The 24,073-nt window shown below is 35.6% G+C and overlaps 1 long non-coding RNA gene across 2 annotated transcripts; it reads right to left on the reverse strand.

Annotated features, from left to right (window-relative positions):
• Positions 1 to 777: 777 nt before the first annotated feature.
• Positions 778 to 23,446, reverse strand: LOC131381172 (uncharacterized). 2 transcript variants are annotated; one of them, XR_009209714.1, is made up of 3 exons: positions 23,252 to 23,446; positions 20,028 to 20,138; positions 778 to 3,001 (listed from the first exon to the last, which is right to left on the reverse strand). It is a non-coding gene; the product is annotated as an uncharacterized LOC131381172 (long non-coding RNA). The 2 variants fall into 2 exon arrangements; XR_009209713.1 differs by having other exon boundaries at positions 19,999 to 20,138.
• Positions 23,447 to 24,073: the final 627 nt, after the last annotated feature.

A 24,073-nucleotide genomic window follows, 5' to 3' on the forward strand; every position in this document is an offset into this window, starting at 1 on the left:
TTAGTTTGATATATTCCCACTTGTCTATTTTTGGTTATGTTGCCTGTGCTTTAGGTGTCCGAGTCATGAAATTATTGCCAAGACTAATGTCATAAAACTTTTCCCATATGTTTTCATCTAGGAATTTTATAGTTTCAGGTCTTATAGTTGGGACTTTAATCCATTTTGAATTGATTTTTGTATGTGTGGTATAAGAGCCCAATTTCCTTTGTGTGTGTGTGTGTGTGTGTGTGTACGTTCAGTTTTGTCAACAACATTTGTTAAAGAGACTGTCTTTACCCAATTTCCTATTTTTGGCATCAAGCCATTTTAACAAGAATTTTAACACTATACATTTTATGAGAGATGCATATGCTTAGGATGAACAGTTTAAATTAATAAATTGACAGCACATGCCAGATTAAGTTCTGTTATGTCTTTACTGTAATTATTTGATATTTTTAGTATTTCAATTGCAGATACATTCTAATTTTGATTTAATTCTGCCAGAGCAAAATGTATCTTATTTGTTTATATTGAATCAATATTAAGGAAATCTTTACACAAAAATATGATCATATATTTTAAATATCTGTACTGTAAGGAAAATACTTTTTTTCATAAGTTATTGAAAACCTCGGGTATTATTAGGAAACATTAGTAATTATTTTGATTAATCGTTTAGGCTAAGTCACTTGAACCCCTGATTGTGCCTCTCAGATTGTGGAATACGCATATATCTGTTTGCAGCCTCTCTGTCATAAGGGCTATGACAAAAATTATTATTTAAAAACTATTTTGAGTTTCACAGAAGGAGGCTATAATTTCTATAAACTCATGTTTATGTGACTTTGAAGTAGATTCAAACAAATGTTATTAACGTAGGTTTATCCTGTTAATCTGGGGACACAGCACACTGAACTTTCCCAAGAAAGAGTAAAAGATTGAAAGAACGTCAACCGGTAAAACAATCATTTGCTGAAAACTCTTTGCCCTGAGAAGCAGAAGCCTGTCAAAGTACAACACAACCATCCGTATATCAACCTCCCTGTCAAGGACATCACACCTGCAGTAGAATCAACACTATAACAGGTTGAGGATGACCTTAATGCTGTGCTATTGATTTAGTCTCCATGTTTTTATTAGTCTGATATTCTAAGGTTCAATGAATTTGATCCACATAAAGTAAGTATCAAAAAGAAAAGCCTGGAACCTAAAAAGCTCCAGTCAAAAGCAATCACTTCTAAGTTTTCAAACATAAAAATTAAAGGGATTAAATTTGGATTGTTGAAACTTATGGGAACGGGACTAGTAGATTTGATAGTTGTGTTATTTGAAGATCAGTTGAGTTTTTGTGCAAACCTTCATGGTTGATAGAAATAAGTTATGCCCCCATGTACCTAAGGGTCACCAATCTGCAACCTACAAGTAGGGTGACCTGATTTGCCCGAGACTCTTCTGGTAACCAGACTCAACTCATCATTGACATTAAAATGAGCGCTTTTAAAATATAGATCCTATGGGCAGCAATTCAGAGTTACAGAGTCTAACTTTATAGCAGTGAGGTCCATTAATCTTTTTTTTTTTTTTTTTCATAAAGTACCCGAGATGGTTCTGATAATATGGGTGCTTGGGAAACTCTCCTCTGAAAAACATAGAGTTCCTGATTTGGAAACCTTGCTGCTTAAATAAAATATGTGTATGTGTGCACACATGTGTGGTGTCTATTTTTCCCTTTCCTTTTTCCAAAATGCCAACAATTATTTCCCTCTGTGTATTATGACTATAACTTGTGCAATTACAATGTTTGTATGTATCACAGTTGATTCTAATTAAGTATTAAGACATTTTATATACTAGACCAAGAACTTATTTAAGAACTTATTCTCTCTCTTTTTCTATTTGCAATGATCAGCATAGAGCCTGTACATAGAGGGTATTCCATAAACAAGCTAATTAATAAGACACTTGGAACCATTATTTTTAAACATGTTCCACAGGACATTGAAGATGAATATTCAGGGGATGCTTCATGAATTAAATGACACCTGAAGAGAATCTGGAATACACTAAGGCCCAGACAGGGAGGAGAGGTTTATAAGCAGGAGGGAAAAAATAAGAATAATACCATGTTGACAGGCATGATTGCGGGAAAATTTGTAAATGGTGGAAAGTGTGATTTGATAATGTAAATATTTTAGATTCTTCACTAAGGGGTAATAAGATGGCAGTGGAGTCTTAGTAAGGCACATCTGATCATAATGAATATGTTTGGAGTCAAGAGAAGCTGGTATAAGGAAATTCTGGTGGATGTTTACACCATGTAGTACGAACATCCTGCTCAGAGTCAAATGATTTCAGTTTCAAAATGTGCCATGTTGGTGTGCTGCACCCATCAACTCGTCATTTAACATTAGGTATATCTCCTAATGCTATCCCTCACCCCTCCCCCCACCCCATAACAGGCCCCGGTGTGTGATGTTCCCCTTCCTGTGTCCATGTGTTCTCATTGTTCAATTCCCACCTATGAGTGAGAACATGCGGTGTTTGGTTTTTTGTCCTTGCAATAGTTTGCTGAGAATGATGGTTTCCAGCTTCATCCATGTCCCTACAAAGGACGTGAACTCATCATTTTTTATGGCTGCATAGTATTCCATGGTGTATATGTGCCACATTTTCTTAATCCAGTCTATCGTTGTTGGACATTTGGCTTGGTTCCAAGTCTTTGCTATTGTGAATGTACCCTAAAACTTAAAGTGTAATAATAAAAAAAAGAATAAGAGGCCAAAAGACATAAAAAAAATGAATGAAAGAAACCCATGCCTTATCTTTTGTTATATAAGTAGTGTTATTTATTTTCTGGTCTATGTATGATCTATACCGCAGGACCACATTTGTACAGAGTCCAGCTCCTGAGCAAGCTTTTGTGGTGGGCAGCATATGACCATAAACAAAGCTTATTTTTCTCCTTCTTCTCATCTCTTTTCTTCCCTCTTTTCTTTCTCCTTCCATTTCCCCCCACCTTTTCAGAGAAAGAGACTGCATTGATTAGTACTGAGTTATTCAGCTCATATGATATAATCATTTTAACGTATGCGATGAGTAAGATACAATCTCCTCAATTTCAACTACAGATTACTGACATAATGAAAAAAATATATTTATATATGTCACTAGAAATAGATAAAAAATGCAACTGATATAAGCTGGGCTCATGAAGGGTCCTATAATACTCTGTGGAATTCACACCATTCTAACAGCCACGAAGAAATACTGAAGCATTTTAAGCAAAGTTGCAACTATTATTATATATTCATTATAGCTTTATCATGCCTAAATACTATTGTATAAAGTTTTCTTCCCACATGTCAGAAACAATAAGATTCTGAAAAATATTATAAAAAGTTATTCTTCTGCCAAATGAATCCTAGATAAAATTCCCCACCCCCAACAGTGCCTTCCTCAGTTTTCTCTGACTCAATACAATTTCATTCTTTTCATTTTGCAGCTCAAAAATCTTGGTGCTATCCTTGTCTCTTCTCAGTTTCTCTCTTAGACCTAACGCATTAACTCCACACTACTTTCAAAATATATTCTGGGTTTGATCACTTCTAACCAACCAAATTTAAGCTACCATTCGATTTTTCTCACCTGGATTATTACGGTAGACCTTTAAATTCCTGTTTTTGCTCCTACCCACAATATGGTAGCCAGAAAGATCCTGTTAGTTTAAGTCAGATTACAGCACTTCCCGCCTCAAAACCCTCTAATGACTTTCCTTCTCTCTTAGAGTTAAAATCAAAGGCCCTTACTGTAATGTGTGAGACCCCTCTTGGTTTGTGCCCCCATTACCTCCCCGCCTTCATCTGTTTTGACTCTTCCCCTCTGCTCTCTCCTTTACCCACGTGGTCCCCTTGCTTTAGGAACATCCTGGCATTCTCCCGACATCGTACATGCACGCAATGCGCTCAGCCTGAAAAGCCTTTCCTCAGATAAATGCATGTCTGGCTCCCTCATTCCCTTCACTCCCTTCCTATCTTCATTCCAAAGGCCACTTTCCAGTAAAGGCTTACTTTGCCACACTGTCTAAAATTTTACCCCTTCTCTCCAAAACTTTTTCATATTCCCAATTGTACTATGTTATTAAGTTGGTGCAAAGTATTTGCGGTTTTTGATAATAATTGTGAATATTACTTTCTCTCTACTGGAGAGAAAGCTCTTTGAGACATGTATTTTAGTGTCTTCTGTTCACTGTTATATCCCCTGATATGTCAGTATCTGATACATAATAGGTACTCAGTAGATATTTGTCAAATACATGAATATATGAAATTATGTTATGACAATATTTGAAATCATTCTAATTATATTTGAAATACTACAGCATATATTTATGTTCATTCTTGAATCATAACATGGAAGAAGTCTATAGAAAACTCCATTCTTTTATATCTTATATAATCTATATATGGATTTTTCTTTTGAGCTCTGAGAATATCAAAAGTACTGATGTAAATTCTAATTAGTTTCTATCGGTACCTTTATTTGTTTTGAATGTTTCTCACTTAATGTTTAGTGTTAGATATATACCAAGACAAAATTAAATGAAATAGATAAGTGTTTTTCCTATAATTCATCTTAATTATTCACATTTAAAATTTAGAAGGGACTTAATTAGATGCACTTTTTGTCTATTTTTAGATAGGAAAGGCCAATTTGCATTCTCTTCAGGGAAATAATTGGTATTCATAAAAGTTGGACTAACAATTTCATTTACATTTGAAAGAAAATTAAAATTAATCCAATGTAGGATATTATAAAAAGATTACTATGCAAATATATTTTCAAAAGTTGCTATATCACATAGTGAACATTTCAATGGAACATTCTAAAAATGTTGAGGTTTTGTTTCTTAAAAAAAAAATACATTCATACGTAAGTGTGAGCTCTTCTCACTTCTATAATAGAAGTGAGAATTATGCTGTCTGCGTACTCATGACCGCCATAGTTTTCCACAAGTGCTGGCTTTAATAGGTGAATATAAAATGATGTGATTTGTTCTTTTTTACTGACATGAACATTATTATTGTGCCTTTGGTTGAAATAAATACATGAAATGTTTGGACACACACACAGCCCCATATAAAACAGTTAAAAAGTTGTTCTTTTGGACATTCCATTTGTTGGTCAGATATCTGTATTAACACCGATTCATCTCCTTCAAGCTGATGAGAATGCAGTGTTAACTAACGTCGAATCTAAGGCCAAAAAGTATCTGCAAATCACTGGAGCCTTGCTGGAACCATTTGAGGCCGCCTTCTGACCTCCTGTCTCGGCATATAGCTCTGCCAGTGCTTTTACTTTGAACTAGTGAGATCTGATGCCTGTAAAAAATACTCATTTTTATAGCTTCTAACGACAGTATTTGTCATGTGTGGAAATCATTTTTCAGCCTCGAACCGTTAGATTGGGTTCATGTGGATTTCAAAATAAGTTGTCTTAAAAATATTTTGCTCCATAATAATTAAAACCCATATCAACACATTTTTGGTAACTATTTTTTTGCAATCCTTCATATTAAGAAAATTGTAATACTTTTTTAAAAAAAATTACATGCTTAGCTATTTGTATGTCTTTCCTCTACAAATTCCTCAAAAGTCCCACATATTTTTTTCTGAAATCCTCTCTATTCTCTGTTAGTTTGTTGTGTTACATTGTACATGGAGATGAAGGATGGTATAATGTTTAAAAGATTTTTGGCTCTCTGAAGAGTGTTTGTTTGACTTATTTGCTTTTCTGCAGAGCAGTGGACACAGCTCACAGGCTGGCCGTGCTACCAGCTCTTGCTATTATTCACTCTAAACTTGGTGTGCAGGGTACCGACCACAGACAGCTGCCCAGGCAGGTGGTGTGCACTGCACAGAGTCCCCGAGGTAAGGCAGCGTAAGAGCCAGCAAGACCTTTTTAACAAAATAGGCGTTAGCCAGGGTGAAAATGGGGAAATTGCACGTATATAGCACTTGAGTGTCCATAAGTTGCATTTCACCTCCTTTTTTCGCACTGAACCTCATAATCATCCTGAGATCTACTTACGTATTATTTGTCCCATTTTCCAAATAAAGAAAATGGGGCAAAGAGAGGTTAACTTATTTGCCAAATAAGAGATAGTGGATGGAATCTTGATCCTTTTATTACAGGTTTCTTACTCTTCCCTCAGCAACTCGGCCTCCTCTATTGCTCAGCAGGCATTGTGGAGTGAATGGCATAGACCCCTCCATTCATGAGTCCCTCTTTCCCATTTTCTTTCTCCTTCAAAGAGCACTGGTACAATCACCTGAAAAGCTAAAGATGCTGTGTGACAACTGCTACATCAGCAATTCCAGACACACCTTCCCACACCGTCTCACCCCCACCTTGAAAAGAAACCTTTGCTTTAGATTAACATTAATTAAGTCATGCATTAGACTAACGTACGACTTTATCTATTATCTGTCTATCTATCTATCTAATCTAATCTTTTATTCTATCCATCTATCTATCATCTATTCTGTATCATCTATTTACGGAATTATCTATCTAATCTATCTCATCTATTTATCGATCTATCCATCTATATGTAATCTATTCTGTATCGTCTGTCTGTCTATCTATCTATCTATCTCTCTATCTATCTATCTATCCGATATCTATCACTTTTCAACACCTAATTCACAAAAAAGAAGCCACGAGGAAGACTGTAGACTGTAGGAGAGGTACACTTACATATGTAAACATTTAGAGAACAATAAAAGACTACAAAACAGTATTATGTTTAATGAAATCACCATCCAAAAAACGTGTGTGGGTGAGCAAGTGGTACCACATCTGAGGGAAAGTTGATTGTGTGGTAGAAAAACAGAGCCTTTGGCATCAGAAGGACTGAGTACAAATCTTGGCTCTGCCAATTCATATTGGGTGACCTGGAAGAACATGTCTAACTTCTCCAACATACACATTTTTTTTCTTGTAAAAGTGATGGTTATAGACTCTTCTAATAGAAGTGTTACAAAGATTGAGTGATTAATGTTGTCTGTAAAGCTGAAGCTCAGTGCCTAGCATACAATCCACTCTCAAAAAAGAGAGCAGGTTTCCACACCTGTAATTCTTAATAAACTTCGTTAAATAGCAATGTCTAATTATTTTATTACATAGCAATATTTTATCAGCAACGTTGATTGGATTCCAACAAATATTCTTTCAACAAATGCACAAAGAAATGGAATATTTCACCGTTATACTTTTTTCTAATGTATAATGTCAGTCTTTTTTTTTTTTTTTTCTCAAGTAGTAATTAAAACTTGCTTTGAAAAATACCTGTGTAACCTAAAACTACTGTATTCCTTTAAAGTACTTAGAATAAGGAGAGGGCAGCAAAACACCACAGGAAGTACAGGGGATTGCATCCCAGACAGACATGGTCTTGGCTTCTGGATCTGCCTCTTGGTAGCTGTGTGACTTTGGATGAATTGCTTAATCTCACGTTGTTTTAAGTGAGATAAAAATAGGGAAAATAATATTTACCTCACAGTTCTGATAGGAGGGGTAATAACATAACACATGTAAATTATGTAGAACAGCGTATTATGATAGGTGCCTAATAAATGTTAATTCTCCTTCTTCTCTTTGTTTTACTTTCTTTTACTTCTCTGTCCCTAATCTTCTGATCATAACACCTCCAGGAACAAAAGAAGCAAGGCAGAAATACTAAGGCAATTAAGAAGCTCCGGTGAGAAAAACTCATATAGAGAAGACAAGATTATTGAAAATTCTAATCATTTCACTGAAACTGATGTTTACCTAAAACAAACATTACCCATAAGAATGGCTGCCATAGTTTGTTTAGGAAGCAAAGTGTAATATTTACAGGGGCAGGGAGGGCAGCATAAGAATGAAAAGAGTTAGTGAAATCTGACCTTTGGTGAGCTGGCACTATTTAGTAAATCTCCCTTGCCTCGGTGAAAGGGATTAGCTTCCAGTACAGTTAATTCCACATGGAAGAGAAATATGGGAGCTTTAGCCCTGAGGGATATTGCTCTACAAGCCCAGGTTGTTTTCAGATTATTCTGGTTGATTAAACACATAGGGAAATAACTCTTTTAAAGTTGTACATATATTCAGAATTGGAGTAGGCATATGGGCATCACTTTACAACCGACAAAACATATTTCCAATCAACATACAATTTAAATTAATGCAGTTGTACATAATAATGATTATTTTCCAAATGATCTGTTTGATTGGTATACATGCTTTCCGACTCTTCTCCCAACAGTGCCATTAGCTGTAAGGGAAGGATTGTGGACTAAACTCACTCCTGATATTTAGATTATGAAGGCAAAGAAACTATGGAGAGGATAAGACAGGAATTTTTGAAAGGAGAGGACTAAGAAGACAGGGGCAGTATGTACTATATTGTTACCCTCCCAAGCTGGTGGTGTGGAAAACTATTATAAACTGCTAATGATAATTTTTTTGGTGTTCATTATTAGAACCAACAGAAGGAAAGGTAGCAGGTGAATCTCACTGTATTCTCTAAGGTCTTTCCAGAAAAGTTGTGCCTTTATAATTAATTCTATTGTCTATTAGAGTATACAGTTAACCATATATACCAAACTTCTTTGGTAAAACGTATAGAATTAAAGACTTTTAGTGCTGATAAGAGGCCTAATAAGTCATATAGTTTAGAATTCTCAGAAAGTTAAAAGCCTTATGAGAAATTTCTATTGGCTCAAATCAGATGAGAATAAAACTAGATCCTACATGTCTTAATATTCAGTCTAGGAGACTTGCCAGTACCCAGTGCTTCTTTATTGACTGATTAACTATTTTCTAACTCACTAATTAGGCAAACCAGAATATTTGTATGCTCCCTGTGTGTGATTGTCTAGGTTGCAAATTGACCTAATTTAATTTTGTTGTTTACAATTGATACATTTATTTTCGATATCCTTTGGTAGCCTTTTGTTAGAGGTGAGAGTTATAGTTCTATTTTCTGATCACACTATCATCTCATGTTAAAATGAGGGTAAAAACACAACAATCAAATTCTGCAACATTTTCAAACACTTAGTAGCAATGAAACAGAAAATGTAATACAATCTACCCTGTAAGTTTAATTAAGTCTCAACCTTTGTGTTTTTTAGTACTGTGACAAACTCCGGGCATGACAGTTTCACTTAGACAGATGTGACAGTTTTCTATTAGCAGGACCTGGTTACCTTGTAGTTGGAATCAGGCCAAAGCATCTTCTGGAAGAGGTTGCTCATAGGACTTGTGAACATTCATAGCCTGAGGCACCGGGGTGAAGAGTGGAAGTGACACTCTAGGTGCTGGGACATGCTGTGCACATGACAGAGGCCCCACGTGGTATCTTAGCAAGTCCACGTTTTATGTCACTCATGAAATTTCAGTAATGAGAAATCATTGCCTTTCTGCATGATGATAATGAAAATTTTGGAGGTTATTATGTATCAGCATAGTTGATGGATTATAAGAACCACATCTGGCATGTACTTTTTTTTTAACACCACTTTATTTGGGTATGATTGACATATAAAAACTTTACATATTTAATGTATCCAACTCAACAAAGTTGGAGACAAGTATGGACCCTTGAAACCATCACCACAATCTGTTATAACCCTATCCAACAACTTCAAAAGTTTCCTTCTTCCTTTTTATTTATTTATTATTATTATGATTTTGGGGGGGAAATAAGAACATTTAATGTAAGAGCTACATTCTTAGCAAATTTTTAAGCACACAGCACAGTACTGTTAACCCTAGGTGGATGCTGTATCTCTAAGACTTATTCATCTTGGAAAACCAAACTTTGTATTCTTTGACTAACACTGTCTTCTCCCATATCTCTCCTGATCCCACCCCTGGCAACTACCGTTCCACTCTCTGCTTCTATTAACTACTTTAGATTCATCACTTAAGTGGTACCATGTAGTATTTGTTCTGTGTCTGGCTTATTTCGCTTAGCACAATGTCTACTAGGTTCATCTCTGTTGCCTGAGTGTGGGATTTTGATTGGCATCTCAAATCCTGACAATTTCTGCAGTATGTTTATTGTATGAGTTTTTCAAAGATTTGCCAACTGTCCCATAAAACTAATATGCATTTAAAATAATGTTTTTAAAAATATAACAAACAACAAAGTTTGAGTTGGGCAGGAGAAAGATATTTTGAGATCTACTGCACAGCAGGATGACTATAGTCAATAATAACATATTGAGTATTTCAAAATAACTAAGAGAGTAGGTTTCAAATACCTGACCATCATTTCACATTGTGTGATATGTATATATACATATAAACACACACACACACACACATATATATCACATTGTACCCCATAAATGTATATAATTTATCAATTAAAATAATATTAATTTGGCTGGATGTGGTGGCTCATGCCTGTAATCCCAGCACCTTGAGAGGCCGAGGTGGGCAGCTCACGAATTCAAGAGATAGAGACTATCCTGGCCAACATGGTGAAACCCCGTCTGCACTAAAAATATAAAAATTAACTGGGTGTGGTGGTGTGCGCCTGTAGTCCCAGCTACTCGGGAGGCTGAGGCAGGAGAATCACTTGAACCCAGGAGGCGGAGGTTGCAGGGAGCTGAGATCACGCCACTGCACTCCAGCCCAGCAACAGAGCAAGACTCTGTCTCAAATAAATAAATAAAATAAAAATAAAAAAAGAAACAGAAAAATCGAATTATTTTATTTCCTATGTATAAGGCATTATACAAATTATTGTGGAAAGTGCCTGTATAACAAAATACTTTTTGAATATCATAAGTTTGATATTTATTTCAATCATATTTTGGATATATTTCAGCCCATTGCTAATCATCCATTCTCCTTGTTTTATGCAATGTCAAAGACCACTTCATTTTGCTTTGGATAAATAAGTTTTATTTGATGAATGCTGTTGTCATTTAAATTACATACAAAAAATGACACAATTACATTAAATACATGGAACTTAAATGCCCCTCTCCTTCCTGCACACCCACACACATTTACGTATCTATACCTTTGTCGTGTCATCTCTTCCCACAAATTATAGTTTTAGCCATTTTTTCTGTATTTAAAATGAATAATTATCTTTCACCAGTTAAAACACTTTTATTTGCTTGCAGAAACGTAATCATTTTCTAATAAAACAGTAGCAGACACTGCAGTAAATTCTAGCCGGAATTTGGTTATTATATTAATCTCACTTCCCTACACTGAATTCCTTTGCAGGGTAAATAGACTGCTATCTGATTCTATCTTGCGTCCACCAAGTCAAGATGCAGGCAGGTGGAAAGTGTGTTAAATAAGAGTCCTGCTTCATGGGTTCTTTTTAATGCCAATGAGTTTGTGCAAGTACAAATAAAATTATATAAATTACTCTCAATCGTTAGAGGTTTAAAAAAGCCAGGTTATTTATTATGATGGTGTATATACATATATATATATGTATATGTGTATGTATATGTGTGTATATACATGTGTGTATATATGTACATATATGTTTTATATGTATATATATGTGTCTGTATATATATATATATTTGGCTAAGAGTTTCTTATAAGCATTTCATATATGGCTAAATATTTCTCCAGCTTTACTATGCACAGCTATCAACCTAAGCTCTACTCTTGCTGATCATCCCTGAGTTCCCTTCAGAATTCTGCTATATTAGAGGAGAAAGAGATGATACTTTTGTGTCAAGTGAGTAGAGTGAGAATATGTCAGTTTTCATATTTATAGAGTAATGTTTGACATCTTTAAAGAGAAGTTCCTGACCTTCCCTTCGTCTTTTTCTAACCAAGGAAATGTCAGCCACTTCCATTGCCTGTCTCCAGCCGCATCTAGTACTTCTCTCTATTCCAAAGCTTCAACATACTCTTCTGTCATTATTTGATCATCTATTGGTCTTCCTCTTTCATTTCAATTCAAGGGACCTTGACTTATTTCTCATGGTTGTCTTATCAGAACAGTTCCTGATGAAATGAATTTACTGAATGCTAGAACAATTCCAGCCTTCATTACATAAGGAATTCAGTGAAACCTTCCTTAAGCTCACAACTCTAGTGTCAATTATATATTATAAACACACAATCACAAACATTTTTAAAAACATGTCTGCATTATAATGTCAAAGGTAGAAAGAAATTGCCCATCATCATCCAGGTTGTCTTGACCATCCTTAAGAGTGCCTTCTACATTTTCCTTCCATATTTTCTTTAATAATAGAAAATTGTGTAGAAGACAATAGAAGAGGACCCACCCCCACTATGTCTATAAGACTTTTCAACCACCCCCGAAGGCAATATCTAAATCGTACAACCAGAATTTACCTGACTGGCCAGCGTATATAAAAGGGGCCATTACAAAAGTATGGCACACAGGTCAGAATAGAGAGATTCTTCTGAAACAAATTACAATAAGGTCGGGTACAGTGGCTCACACCTGTAATCCTGACACTTTGGAAAGCCAGTGCAGGTGGATCACTTGAGCCCAGGAGTTCCAGACTAGCCTAGGCAACATAATGAGACCCTGTCTCTACATTTTTTAGAAAAAAAAATTAGCAAGGCATGGTGGCACACAGCTATAGTCCTACCTACTTGGGAGGCTGAGGCAGGAGCGTCACTTGAGCTAAGGAGTTCCATGCTGAAGTGAGCAGTGATTGAACCACTGCACTCAGACTGGGTGACAGAGACAAACCTTGTCTCAAAACAAAAAATGAAACCAAGAAACTCCACAAACTCCACAATGACCTCCTCCTCCATAGTCAGTGATACTAGTGGTGAAAATGGTATGAAATTCTGGCAACTTTTAAAAGTAAAAGTTATTCCTACAATTTTTGTTGTTGTTATTGTTGTTTATTGTTTTCGAGACAGTTTCTGGCTCTGTCTCCCAGGTCATAATGCAGTGATGCAATCATGGCTCACTGCAGCATCAACCTCCCCCAGCTCAAGTGATCCTCTCACCTAAGCCTCTTGAGTAGCTGGAACCACAGGCACACACCACCATGTTCAGTTATTTTTTATATTTTTTTGCAGAGATGGGGTTTCGCAACGTTGCCCAGGCTGGTCTCAAATTCCTGGGCTCAAGCAATCCTCCCACCTTGGCCTCCCAAACTGCTGGGATTACAGGCACGAGCCACTGCACCCGGCCCAAAAACATTTTTGAATCTCCTTAACTTGTTTCTAAATCACCACTCTTAATTCCACTGACCACTTAAACAGAAGACTTGAATTGTTATAAAACTGCTCTGGCTGTTTAATAGACTTGGTATAAAAGACTTTTACATTATAATAGATTTAATTTAGATATGAGTTTTTCTTTTTGGGAAAATGATATTAAAATAAATTTTACTTATATTTAAAAAAATTGCTCATTTTGTTGATAGGGTAAGTTTCAAAAATAAGATTCTAGTCTTCCATTAATTAAAACTTGTTCTAAAAAAATTAAAAAGGTTAGCCTTTCAATTTTAAATACCAAATATAGAAAACATACATGTTAATTTACAGAAAGTGTACTTGATAAACAAAACTTAAATTGAGCAAGGAACAACATGAAGCATTTAAAGGCAAATACATAATAAATGCTAAAATGTGGTAGCAATATTCTGACTTTAAAGAAATATTGATTAAATTTATTAAGACTGGGCTTTGTCTCAACACTTAATGGCAACTATGATTTAACATTGATTAAATTATGTTTAACGCTACTGTGCATGTCCCTGAAACCTCAGTCAGATTACATGGTCATTATCTTTCATTTTTATGATAATGAAACAAAAAATACAGTTTCCAAAATATATTTTTCACTAAATCTATGGCTAAAATTGAATTTAAATTTCTAGGTTTTTTTATTTAATCAAAAAGGAATTTTACAATTCAATCAGTTGATTGAAAGTAAAACTTCAAATTAGTGAGGATTTAATTCAAGCCTGCTGTAGTATTTATTATTACTTAAATACAACATTTAGTTGCCTAAACTACACAGCAAACACTCTATTAGGTTTTTTATATATAGAATCACACACACATACTCCCCTAGTTTGTGAGAAAGTGCTCTAATATTACAGACAGAGAATAAAACTTTAGAGAAATTAACTTGTTCAAGGTTACATAGCTAGTTGCACACACAGAATTTTAAATCATTCTTATGTGACTCTAAAAGAAAATATGGAAGTTAACTGATTAACTTTGCAGTTAAGTTTGCAGGAATACCCTAGGCAACACAGACCCTCTGTTACAGCCAAATGTTTTGTTTCGTTGTTATTCCTTAAATATGACCAATGCTGTCAATTCTGCAACTATATTCTTGCATTTCCTCGTGGCTGGAAGATCTCATTTTTTCTCCTGTCCTTTAAATATTAATCATCCTTCAAGGCCAACTGAAAGCCACATATTCAAAGAAGACTTCCAAACCATTACACTATGAACTATCCCAGTTTTACCTTTCTCATTTGGGAACTTAGAGACTCAACTTATGGTCTTATTAATACTGCCTACCATCAGACCCCTGAGGCAAAACAGGCTGTCTACTTTCTCAGTATCCTCCAGTGAGCATGTTATAGAAATTGACACATAGAAATGATCTAGTCAATATTTATTTACTACCGGTTGCTGGTACCTGGAAACATTCTTAGTAGTCTTGGTTTTCCTGGAGTCCTAATATAATATAGTACAGCCAGAGACCTGTTTGGTTCACAGAATTTAAGTAAACGTCTTGATCTTATGGTGTCTGCTAGCATCATGAGAACAGTCAATGCAATATCTTAAGACCAGTTCGAAGGAATTAATTTTGAGAAAAGCTTATAGAGGTTACGCCACTTTGCCGTTCAAAGAATCTTTCATTTCAGCCACAAACCCACATTATCAATTCCCTTTATAAGCTGTGGCTGACTTGTCGGGAAAGACAGTAACAGTCAACCAATAAATGGAACATTGTCTCCCTAATTCATTCAGAGATGTTTGCCCATGGAGATACTACCTGGTGATCTTGCCTTACAACATCTTGGGAGCAGAGATATTGCTGAGATTCTTGTATTTCCCCTCTCATGTCCAGCATTAATGTATAAGTCAAATACCCATATTGTGTAAATTCTACACATCAACCAATAGGCAAGGCTGGAGATCCAAGTGCTTATTATTTAATCAACTAATCAGAAAGGAAGTTCTGGCTGATATTTAGAAGTTCTGTTAACATTTTGTAGAAGTAAATGTACAATTTTCCAGGAGAAAAGTATCTTGGGAACACAGAGACCAGCTACATGGACAAAAGTAGGGGCTAATAATGATATGTTACCTCTTGATATTTTAAAGAGGCAACATTGCTTAGTGCATAAGAGTCAAGACCTATGGTTGAAGTCCTGTTCAACTCTTTACTGTCAATATTACCTTAGGCAAATAATTAATTTCTCTACACCTTTATTTCCTTATCTGTATCTATATCTATGTCTGTTGAGTTACAGAGAGGGTAGCTATGACAATTAAACGAGATATTTTCTGGCACAGAGTAAGTACTTAATATACAAATTTTATATATATTTCATATATTATATATAATTATATATTAGAGTTGTATATTATATAACAAATATATATTATATAATGTAGTTTGCAAATAAATATTATATAATGCAACATGTAATATTATAGTATATAGTATATATAAATATAGTATATTATTTAAAAATTAAAAATATGTATAAACATATATTCAGAATAGCTTACTTCAATTTTATTTGAGGAACTCATTTTTTGGCTGTCCACAACATAAGGAGTAATGGATCATTGGTAGATTTTCACAGTCTGTTAATGAATGGATTTCTTCTTTTGCCAATTTTCTTTACTTTTCTCTGGAAAAACTCAGAGTTTTCTCTACTCAATGAAAATCAGACAGCTGCTGTATTTACGCTATTTTCTAATTTGGATTTATAGTCCTGGCCTTAGAAGCTTGACCTCCCTCCTGGCCATCAATTATATGACTTTGTGTCTTTGTGTCAGAACATATTTTAGAATCCAGAAGCTACAATCAATGGTATGTTGTGGGCAGGTTTTCACATGTACTTACACATATTATGTGTACATGAAGACAAACGGCAGGATTTGTAAACTGAATAAAGTTAGAAATGAGAAGGAAAGAAAGAAGATCTAAATTTAATAAAAGACAATCAGAGTTACACAAAGAGATTGACAAGCCATTAAGTCCAAGGCTCACATGGCCATTAGTATACACTCCTGGTAATTTTTGGTATCTGAATTAAGTCATAATTCTTCCTGAAATAATTTTATTGACAAAACCTTTTAACATAGCATGTGTATTCATGGTCACCTCCTCCTTTTCCGACACACCACAGTAGCACCAGCACACTGATATCCATCTCCCTGTATTTTTAGTCCTTTTTCTTTGACTTTACTACTATATCCCATGCCTTCAGCCCATGATCCGTTTTTGATTTAAAAAAGTAATTTTGGATCTCTTAACAACTCTAGACAGAGCATTTAACCCCATCCCTTCCATTTTCCTGATGAGAAAACAGCTACAAAGACATGCATGTCAGACGCTACCAATTACATTTACAAAAACAAATAATGTGTTTATAGTACTTAGTAGTTTACAAAATATGTTTACATATATCATTGAATTTGATACTCCTAAGAACCCCATAAGCAAAATATGATCTCTTATTATACATATTCTATAGATAAGAAACTGAGCATCTAGAAGTTAAGTGACTGCTCAAGATGACATGGCTAGGAGTTTACCCAAAGCCTAAACTTAGGTCTTCTGATTTCTAATCTAGTGTTTCTCCTACTATAATATTTCAGTCTACCTTTTCCTTTCACTCTAAGGCTTATTATTTTCACTAAATTCAAATTGCCTTTTCTGCTTTGTTCAATACTAGAGTTAGATATTTGTAAAGTTAAACACACACACACACACACACACACACACACGACATTAAGGGCAAGATATGTATTTCCAAGGTTTCTGAGAGGTACAGCTTATACAAGGAAAATCTTTTGTAAGAAATTGTATAGATCTACTTATTCATGTGCTGAGTACACATTTTCAATTTCGACTATTGGTATAATTTAGAGAAATTCAGTTAAAAAAATTACTCCTATTTAGGCATTTATTCTGTTCACCTGAAAGTATATTCATAGCCATTTTATTTTTTGTTAATGTTAATGTTAAATAACAGATCCCTTTCCAGGGATCCTTTCCAGGGATCTGTTAAGTTAGTCCATGTTAGAGTTAATGAAATAGTACTATAGTTTCAGAGATAATAAAGATATGGGGGTAAGGAACTCACATTGCTATGCTTTTTTACTCTGTTTGAAGTGATTTGCTTTTTGAAAAATAGAAAATCAGTGGAAAGCTAGTGAATAAGACTGATTAGATGCAGAAAACCACTTGTGTTCTATAGGTAAATTAGAAAGTTTGTTGCTACAAAAAACATCCCTTCAAAATGTAGGCATACACGATGATTTTTAAAGTTGTTAGAAGAAGTCTGCACATGAGCTGTTCATTTTCTCTTTAGAATAAACGATGTGAGTGGTTTTGACTCCTTTCTCCCAGTGGCCCATGCCATACTTCAAATATGAAAGGAAATAAAACTGCAAGCTTTAAGGAAAAGATAAACTCTCATGCCTGCTATATTTGCAGAGTAATCAAGGATTATGGTATATTTATCCCATTTCCTCACTCCTCCCTTCTTGTTATTTCAGTCTTCCTCATCAAAACACTTACTTTTCACTGAATCGTCCAAATTAGCTTCTCATGCATATTTACCGGCAGATCACACAGTGCCTCCGTAATGGCTGCAGCCTCCTTGCAATTGAGGCACAGCGGGCCAGGCCCCCACCAGGCAGGTTGCCTGTTGCTGGTGTAGGCTCTGGGCAGTGAACATCAGCTTTGTTATTACAGCTGGGTGCTGCAGTCCTTGAACTAGCAGCTTCAGTCTTCCTTAAGATAGCATCATCGTTTTAATGAGAGTGAATGCATAGCAATAAATGCTCTCCAAGGCACAACTGGAATTCTCCTAAGGGGAGATGACCTTTCATATTTTTAATGAAGATTTTATCTTTCAATTTCCATGAAGCAAGTGGCTAGGTATTTTGTTATTTCATACGAAAATAAAAGGTATCTCATAGTAATTTTTTCTTTAAAAATTATTTCTCGGCCCGGCGCGGTGGCTCATGCTTGTAATCCCAGCACTTTGGGAGGCCGAGGCGGGCGGATCACGAGGTCAGGAGATCGAGACCACGGTGAAATCCCGTCTCTACTAAAAATACAAAAAAAACTTGCCGGGCGTGGTGGCGGGCACCTGTAGTCCCAGCTACTCAGAGAGGCTGAGGCAGGAGAATGGCGTGAACCCGGGAGGCGGAGCTTGCAGTGAGCCGAGATTGCACCACTGCACTCCAGCCTGGGCGACAGAGCGAGACTCCGTCTCGAAAAATAAATAAATAAATAAATAAAAATTAAAATTATTTCTCAAATTTTTTGACTTTTAGTGGAAGGGCTCTTATCTTGAAAGATTCCACTAAAAAAGTAGAATATTTACCACTTTGGCAGGCTGAGGCAGGTGGATCACAAGGTCAGGAGGCGGGAGGATCACAAGGTCAGGCTGACCAACACGGTGAAACTCCTGAAACCCCTGAAACCCCGTCTCTGCTAAAATTACAAAACAAATTAGCTGAGCATGGTGGCAGGCGCCTGTAGTCCCAGCTACTCGGGAGGCTGAGGCAGGAGAATGGCTTGAACCGGGGAGACGGAGGTTGCATTGAGCCTAGATCGCACCACTGCGCTCCAGCCTGGGTGACAGAGCAAGACTCCCTCTCAAACAAACAAACAAACAAACAAACAAAAATTAATATTACAATTAAAACAAAAAGAAAAAGTAGAATATTTACAAGATTTACAAGTAACCTAGTTGGATTATAACCCTTCCCCCTGCAACTTTATTTTTCTATGATCCTAGAAAGATCTTCATAGTATAAGCATTCTTTTGGACTTCTGTGTCTGAGATAACAGCTAAAAGAAAAATATCCATCCTCTGACACACATATATAACTCATTGTATTTATTTATTTTTTATTTTTTAATGAACTTATGGCTTCTACTTTCATAGCAACTGACTAGAACTACACAGGAAACTATAGACAGCAACCTTAGTTATTTCCTGGTTTAAGTGATGGGATGTAATCATACTTTATAGTTGTGAATAGATAATAAAATTGCATGACAAAAACGAAATTGAGAACAGACTTCTGCCACCCTTCTGTAATAAACAGTATAGGAACAACACTAGACACTAGAATGATAAGAATGTGTCAGGAATAGCCCAATACAGGAATTCATTTTTTGTCTGGCTTGGCATACTGCATTCTTTATAAACAAAAGTTATTTTTAAAATGTCACATAATAATAATATATGTTGTCCTACTTTTTTATCTTAAAGTATCACATGTTAAATAAAAGGAACAATTAGTAGACTATATGAATACCTTCAAAGCAATTTTCTAAAACAATAAATGTAGTCAGATTTGAAAATCAATTTAATTATATTTGAAATTAGTTAAAATCTATGTAGTCTTAATTATTAGATTATAATTTACCTGTCTTCATTGCATTTGATGAAAAGAAACTTTAAAGTAGAATTACACTTTGATATAATTTAGTTTTACTTAAATTTATTGTTGCACTAAATTATCAAGCTATATATTCTTTCCTGGTTATTCTAAGTAGTGTCAAGCACATATCAGAAAACCCACTAGATTGGCACTTTAACTTTTAAAAACAGTTTTATTAGTGCCATGTGGTTTAAAACTTAGTTTAATTCAAACAGATATAATTGTAACTTAAAGCATTTTTTATATATGAAAGTATTTTTCAAATTTGACAATGTAGAAAAGTAAAATTTACTCCAAATATTTTATTTCAAGAAATGTGTATACCTTAATCCAATTAGCACCTAGATTCTGACCCGTCTTGGCACATAGTATGATCAATCAGGGCACCAGCATCTTGATTACAGAGGTGATTGGATAGATCCACCCATGTCAAGTAGACCCAAATGTTTTCTTTTAACTTCAGGCTTTCCAAAAGATATAGTAGAGATGACAGAAGGATTGATGAAAAGCTGAAACCACACTATGAACAGCATACATAATCTATTATTAAAAGTTCCTAATTAGGGTAGCAACAAAACCTTTAGTCAGATCTGGATAAGGCAGTATCTCTGGCTGTGTTCTTGTCCGTTTCTCCTCATCCTTTTTCTGTTATTCTCTTAATTTCCTGCAGACAGGTAGACATTTTAGTCCACCTCTTTTGTTAATACAAAGGAGCAGTTTCTTTATATTGTCATTAATTTACTGATCGTATAGGATTATCAATCTCTTTCATTGCTTAATGTTCAAACTTTTTTTTTTTTTTTTTTTTTTTGTCTCGCTCTGTCGCCCAGGCTGGAGTGCAGTGGCGCAATCTCGGCTCACTGCAAGCTCCGCCTCCCGGGTTCACGCCATTCTCCTGCCTCAGCCTCCAAGTATCTGGGACTACAGGCGCCCGCCACCGCGCCCGGCTAATTTTTTGTATTTTTTAGTAGAGACGGGGTTTCACCGTGGTCTCGATCTCCTGACCTCGTGATCCGCCCGCCTCGGCCTCCCAAAGTGCTGGGATTACAAGCGTGAGCCACTGCGCCCGGCCAATGTTCAAACTTTAAAAACATTTTTTTCATAAACTATGCTTGCTTCTATTGCTCTAACAATATTTGTTCCTATGTTCTACTCTAAATTAAGCAGGTTTAAAATCTTTCTCTTATTTTGCTGCATACTTGTGAAGTCTGCATACAGATTCTTGATTCAAAAAATCATAGTTTCTATACCTCTTCCTCAGGAGAGGTTTTACAGATTCTACTGATTTTTAGTAGACAGAAACCGACTTTTAACCAGTGTACTACTTGGAAAGCTCTTTCCAAATACTGTAGAGGAAAGATGTTGGGCTTTGAAGCCAAACAGGCTTGTGTTTGAAATCTGGTTCCCATGTTTCCAGCTGTATGACAATAGCAATTTACTTCCTGAACTTAATGGAGATAATATGGTATTAATATTTATCCCAAGGTGTGACTGTTAGGATTAAATGAGATTATTTATGAGTGTTCCAAAGTCAGGCAAATCACAAGTTCCCATCTTGTTTTTTCTCTGTGGTTACTTCTTTTTATTTTTTATTTTTATTTTATTTAATTATTTATTTATTTATTTACTTTTTGAGACGGAGTCTCGCTCTGTTGCCCAGGCTGGAGTGCAGTGGCGTGATCTCGGCTCACCGCAAGGGCTGCCTCCCAGGTTCACGCCATTCTCCTGCCTCAGCCTCCCAAGTAGCTGGGACTACAAGGCGCCCGCCACCATACCCGGCTCATTTTTTGTATTTTTAGTAGAGACAGAGTTTCACCGCGTTAGCCAGGATGGTCTCGATCTCCTCCTGACTTCGTGATCCGCCCGCCTCGGCCTCCCAAAGTGTTGGGATTGCAGGCATGAGCCACCGCGCCCAGCCTCTCTGTGGTTACTTCTAATGTTGGAAGTCATCACAGTGAAATTCTTTGTGCTATCTTCACCCTGGGGATCTTTCTGTTTATTCCATGCCCAATTACATATATTTCACATTTCACACTTTATCTTGAGTGAAAAGAAAGAAGGACTAGCTCGTGTTACATTCCTCATGGATATTCTCATAAAAATTTGAGTGTTTCTTTTCCAGTAAAGTAAGTTAATCCTTTCCAAAGCTCTGATTATTAGCTCAGCACCGCTGTGGTATTATAGTTCTTTTTGAAAAATACTGCAATAATTTTCATTTTCATAAATTCTGTGGAAACTGAGTTGTTCCAGGTAGGGTAGCCCAAAGCTTATTGACAACTTTAGAGCTCACAGACAAGGGCAAAAAGCATGTGTGCTGCTCCTTGTGAATACTACAGAAAAAAAGGCAAAATTCCTGTTCAGGTAGGTAGATGATCAAAAGAGTTTCCTACAAGACAGTGTCACGTGCAATTTTATCTGCATTGTTATAACTTCCCTACCTGACAAGATAGTGTCAAGATTTGTTAATGAGATGGCCTCACAAGTGTATATTTAAATATTTTATGGAAAGCCGTTTTAGCTTTCTATGGATCTGACAGTAATTAAATGTATGAGCTCCCAAGGCCTGTTTCAGGGGCTACGTGTATATATCTTTTTCCTTCCAAAGACATATCAAGGTGTGCAAGTCACTCTACTGAGTTGCAAGGACAAGAAATGTGCTTTTTCTCTAACTCATTCTGATATTAGCTATTGGAGTTCTCTTTGCCCTATTTCAGCACTGTTTGTACATAAATAGACTTCATTACTACAGAAAAAAATTTCATGATGAAACCTGGAGTGCTTTAATGTGCTGGTCTGCAGACACAGCCCATTTTTTTTTTTTTTTTACTCTTTACCTTTTATTATCAAGGAGTAATTTGCTCACCAGCAAACACTGGCTAATGTAATATATAACTTTCTCTAATAGAAAAGAATACAGTGAGTAGGCATTTTTGAACAGTCTGTTTTGATTTTTTGGTCCCACTATTCTAAATTTTGGGGATGCTTGTGTGGAGGTAATGCTTTATCTGGTATCAAATAATTGATATCTGTATCTGTGCTCATTAAATATCTTTTTTAATCCAGAATTTTTTTGCTGTACTAAGGATAAAATGAATATTAGACCTTAGAGGTTTTTATGAGACATCTAAAAATTGAAGCAGGTATAGCTCTAAGTAAACTAATAATGGTTGATGATTTTCATAATAAATGTGCACATTTCACATTTTCCTCTTCAAATTCTAAAGGTTGGAAAGTGAAGGTGAAATCCTATATGAAATTGTCTATATATGCTATAGGTTATAAATCCCGATTGTCATTTTAGATTCTGTATGTTGACATGACATGTAAGAACTAATGTTGTATGAAGAGTAATAATAATAATACTAGAATAAAATGTAATTTCCCTATCAACAATGATTTGTATTTAATAATAAACTATATTAATAATTAAACATTTTGAATATAGCAAAAAATTTGAAATAAGAAGTGAAACACTTAGGTAATAAATGAGAATTTAGTCACAAAATACAGAAGTCATATTTTAGCTAACTTATTAGCATTTAGCCAAATAATAAGAAAGTACTTAGATTCCACTTACCTAAAAATAAATCTAGTGATGTTTCCAGATGTTTAGAAAATCATTTTCCTTAATTAAGAGATGGATACATTTCTGTGTTGTAATAAAGAATGCAAGGAGATATTTGCTTATAAACCTGAAAAAGATATCTTCTGAATATTCTGGAATCTGTTTTGATTCATCAGCTCTATTAGACTTTTCAGTTAAGTATCTGTTTTTAAGAAGATATAATTCACAGGCCGGGCGCGGTGGCTCACGCCTGTAATCCCAGCACTTTGGAAGGCCGAGGCGGGCGGATCACGAGGTCAGGAGATCGAGACCATCCTGGCTAACACAGTGAAACCCTGTCTCTACTAAAAATACAAAAAAATTAGCCGGGCACGGTGGCGGGCGCCTGTAGTCCCAGCTATTCGGGAGGCTGAGGCAGGAGAATGGCGTGAACCTGGGAGGCGGAGCTTGCAGTGAGCAGACATCGAGCCACTGCACTCCAGCCTGGGCGACAGAGCCAGACTCCATCTCCAAAAAAAAAAAAGAAGATATAATTCACGGTGTACTCAAAATAATACTGTTGGCAGACTGTATATGAGCTGTGGAAAGGATTGCAAACTGTAATGGGAAGTATTATAATAGGGGATCTCCACTCTGCTCACATACAGGGAACATTTGATAAAATATTTCTTGAATGAATGATTATTTTATATAATTGTTATCTAGTATAATGCTATGTTTTCAGATAAAAATATTTTATCTGAAAATATTTTTATCAGAGGTCAACTTTAACGCCACCAAAAAATCGAATAAACATTTTTGTTTTGCTTTCATTTCAGGTACTAGAAAATTACC

This window comes from Hylobates moloch, unplaced genomic scaffold, assembly GCF_009828535.3.
Source record: "Hylobates moloch isolate HMO894 unplaced genomic scaffold, HMol_V3 SCAFFOLD_1, whole genome shotgun sequence".
NCBI lineage: Eukaryota > Metazoa > Chordata > Mammalia > Primates > Hylobatidae > Hylobates > Hylobates moloch.